The sequence below is a fragment of the Bactrocera latifrons genome, unplaced genomic scaffold (genome assembly GCF_001853355.1).
Source record: "Bactrocera latifrons isolate USDA-ARS-PBARC rearing strain unplaced genomic scaffold, ASM185335v1 scaffold_16, whole genome shotgun sequence".
In the NCBI taxonomy this organism is placed as follows: domain Eukaryota; kingdom Metazoa; phylum Arthropoda; class Insecta; order Diptera; family Tephritidae; genus Bactrocera; species Bactrocera latifrons.
Window position 1 is genome coordinate 1,918,819 of NW_017535074.1, and position 4,562 is coordinate 1,923,380.

Sequence of the window (4,562 nt, forward strand, 5' to 3'; positions counted from 1 at the left end):
ATTTATAAATCCTTTTGTCTTCTACCATTGAGATATAAACTGTCCTATCTTTTAAGTTGGATCAAACTGGACACCGCCTCTTAAATTTTACCAAAATTGGTTCAGTAGTTTAGGAGTTTACCCCGGACAAAACGTGTATGTATATATAAAATTATTTTTCAATCAAACCTGCTTTGTGTCTTGATAATTTGTTTTATATGACATATTTTTCAGCACTAATTTATAGCTTTATATACATTTCCACGATTTAACTAAAATTTTCCTTAAAAGTCTCACTGAAAAGTTTTCCACACGATTTCTCATAAATATCATTAACAAGCACTGCTTAATGCGCTAAAATTTGAATAAATCATACATATGCACAAACAAACTTCCACTTTATTGCTGTTGCTATATTGTTGTTGTAGTTTAACCAGCAACATTCCACAACACTGGGGATCAATTCACACCCACAACTCAGTTATTTGCACAGAACACGCCTTAAACGATGAATGTCGGCATGTTTAAGTGCATTTATACTTATTATCATATATAATACATACATATAATATGTACATCAGACCTGATTTATTTTATGTTAGTTATGTTTATATAATTGCAGCCTATTTTCACTACAATTCAGTGGGCTGCATTTGCATTGATATTAATTTACATAGCACGCTTACTTATGTACGTCGGTTAATATATATATTTATTTACCTTCCGGTGAGTTAAATAACTCTTCCCAAACGTTCACAGTTATTTCACGCGAATATGTATATTATTATATTGTTTGTTTTTGCACTATTTGCCACGTCTAGTTATAGCCACGCTATACTTGTCGCCACTAACTGTTATTGTTGTTGTTACTTTTATTATACCAACGTTTATTGCATGTATTTGAATTTTATATAAAAGCCATAAGCATAATTTAATTACTTTTTTGTGTTTATTTTTTTATTTTTTTTTCGAACCGAAACTGTAACACGACTCAATCGTGGAATTTGATACCGACTCGGCACAGAGAAGTGCGCCCGCAACTCTGTTTGACAACCACTTGTAAATAAATGATACGAAATATGAAATGAGTTTGGGTATGAAAAGGTTATATGTTGATACAACCGCCGTCGTATCGAATTTTCACGTCCGCAATTGTCGCTGATTCGTTAAAAACTAAACCGAATTGTTTAGCTTGTCGTCTTAACTGTGGTGAAATGTCAGTTGAATTAAAGCCGTGCACGTAAAGTTACTCACCAGGTGAGTTTCCATCGGTTAGTGGGAAGGCAGCTAGCGAAAGAGAGGGAATGTATATCTGTGAGCATGGTACAGAGAGTGCAAGAGTTGAACTCACCTGTTGTATATCGACCTTTTGAAGCCACTGTTTCGCTAACTGCTGCAATTTCCTATGCAGTTCGATGTGGGAGGAATATCGCTCTCTCACGTTTTGCCAAACTTATTGGTAGCTTGTTGAGAGTTGTAAAATATTATAGCGAGACACAAAACACACTGTTCAATAAAAATTTGCCTACAACATTTTTAAAGTTAACTGTTAAGTTTAGTCGCTTCGCTTCCTTATCCAGTCTAGAGAAAGCAGAGCTAATGGCAAGGTTGTTGATGGCAATCCACTTACTTCTATTATTTTCTCCAGCAATACATTGAAGAAATCATACTATAGAGAGCCTCCTTGTCTGAAACCTCGCTTAGTATCGAACGACTCGGAAAGGTATTTCTTAATCCTGACGGAGCTTTTGGTGCTGCTTAACGTCAGCTTACACAGCCGTATTAGCGACGTAAAGGTAGCTCCTTTTCGTGCTGTCGAAGGTGGCTTTAAAATCGACGGAGGTGGTGTGTGTAGAATTTCCTTTGACAAGTATTTTCCAATATTTGGCGCATGGTGAAAATCTGATCGATTGTAAATTTTCCAGGCATTAACCTACACTCATAAGATCCAATCAGTTTATTGACGTCGGGCTTCAGTCTTTTACACAGTACGCTCGATAGAACGTTATATGCGATGTTGAGGAGGTAGTTGGCGCAGATTGTGGAGTCTCCTTTTTGTGGATGGGCCAAAGCATTCGTAAATTTCAGTCATCGGGCATGCCTTCCTACCGTATTCTATATATCTCTATATATATCAGAAGCACAACATGCTTATCGTAAAGATAAGTCAGTAGATACTGCCTTGCATTAGGATTAAGGAATTCGCTGTTGAGCCCTGCCCTTGCTGCTCTGGACAGTCGTGTTTTTGAATCAAATCTCAAATGCATCATTCTCAGTCTTCTGTGCGACAGAGTGATTGAAACGAAATGGGGCAACGCACGCGCTCCACGAAGTGTGAGTAGGGGAACCCCACAAGATCTCCTATCTCCTCTTCTATGGATCCTGATCGACATCAACCCAAGTAAAACCGAGATGGTTTTATTTACTAGTAGATATAAGATCCCGGTGGCAGCGGTGCCGCGAATAGGAGACATCCATCTGCATCCGGCGGATACAGTGAAATATCTACGACTCATCCTGGTTAAGAAGCTTTCATGGAAGCCGAATATCGAAGAGAGAGCAAAGAAGGCACCGATTGCCTTATAATTTTATAGAGGAGCCAATGGCAAAAGACCCCACTTGCAAAAAAACTCAAAAGTGTTCAACGGGCGGTGCTCATAAGCATGTGTGGTGCACTAAGATTCACTCCAACATCCACGGAAGGTGTATGGCTACAAAATTTCCAATCAGACTCAGAGAATTTGAGTTCTTAAAAGAAAACGTATGTGAACACTCGGATATCCTCACACACTTTGACTTCATACCGGCTCACTTGGATCAGGGAGTAGCCCATATATCGACGAGGGAGTTGTGGGTGGAAAGAAACCGTTGGAGAAGATGGGCAGTGATCTTCTTTACGGATGACTCAAAGCTTGGGGGAAGGTTGGTGGAGGAATGTGACCGTTCAGATAGCAGAGCCACGATACTAGGCTTGAACTCATTAACAGCGCGTTCAGACCTGGTCTAGGAGTGCCTAATCTCGCTATCAATAGCATCGACTGTATTTGTGATAAAAATGGTATAGGTGCCATAGCGGAATCGAACGAAATTGCAAAGCTGATGAGCTAGCAAGGAAAAACACAATAGAACTGCTATCTGTAGAATGAGAACGGGTCGGTACTCCGTATTCTCTTGGCAGGTCAAGATCTAAACACTTGGGAGCGCACACCTCCAGACAACCCAGTTCAGTTGGAGGGATTGGAAATTAAATGCCTGTACAAATTTGTATGGACTACTAAGCGTTTTGGTAAATTATAGTTCGAACAGAGGTGTTCTTCTTTTCTGTAGCTTCGCAAAGAACGAGCCTAACCTATCTGTACTGAATCCAAGCACGATTTGACGGTGATACTGCCCATTGCTGTGGCCCTAAAAACTTGATACAAACATTTTGTAGCTGCCACATTTCAAGGGTCTAATGGTACCACTGAGAACCAGCTTTTAGACAGCCTGGCTCTGGAACCCACAAACTTCACAAAGTATAAAAATTTAGTCCGCTTTCAGTGTGTTTCACATTGGAGATTATATAAAAAAAATGCATATCTTTTTTTTTAGAAAAAAGGATTTTGTTTTATTGAATATCATTTATACAAGCTCATGCAGCTTATAACGTTACACAAATATCTGTTGTTTTTTATGTAGAGGCAATTGTTTTTTTTTTTTTATATGTATGTATATCTGCATGTGAGTCTGTAAATAAAACGAAAAATCTTAAATATTCGAACAAACGCAATGCATTTTGTCTAATTTGCTAATATGAGTGTCACAATTTAATTTTAAATAATTTTCAATTATTTGTTTTTGTTAAATGTAAATTTCTGTTTGTTTCATTGCATATCTAATTAAAATTTTAATTTGTTTATGTATTTCACTTGGCGGCTACTGCTGCCCCTCCATCCCGCATAAAGTAACGCCATATCGCAGCGGGGGTGTGGGGAGCGCATGCGCAGCATTTTTTATAATTTTTTACGTGTTTTTCATTTATTTTTTTTTTAAGTCAGTCGGAATTATGTACGAGTAAATTCTACATTTGCATTATTTAGACTATAGCATATAAAACTTCAGTGAATACAAGACGCGGCATAACGGAACAAAACATACGAAAAGCTTATGTTTGTTGCACGAACGTTGCGTAAGAATGGGTGCAAAATGTTTCAACTTATAATTAGATTTAATATAATAAATTCGCATTCGTAGCGTTTCCTATGTGTTGCAACATTTTTTGTGTGTATGTATGTATGTGTATCTTAAAGAGTTTCGCACCTAAATTTACAGTTGCTATTCATAACGGAAAGTTTTCATTGTTTCACTTTTACAAGTTTATGTTTGTATGTATGAGTGTTGGTATTTTTTTTTTTTTGCTTACATATTTATGTAAGTGTGTGTATATGTAAATGTTAATGTTTAATTCTAACGGTTCATTGTTGTGAATAAGTGTGTGCTTTTATATGTAACATTGCTGCTCAGCAAGTGGGTGGTTATAATATTAAAATTTTTAAGTTAAATTATAAACCTAATTTCAAAAATTATAATCCACAAATTTTAAT

General features: G+C 37.0%; 1 protein-coding gene across 1 annotated transcript in view; it reads right to left on the minus strand.

Annotated features, from left to right (window-relative positions):
- The window catches only part of LOC108966406 (rhophilin-2), a gene marked incomplete at its 3' end in the record, with an annotated part of 110,514 nt that extends 109,360 nt beyond the window's left edge, over nucleotides 1-1,154 (minus strand). The window contains 1 exon segment of the mRNA XM_018929274.1: nucleotides 700-1,154.
- Between the last annotated feature and the right edge of the window lie 3,408 nt (nucleotides 1,155-4,562).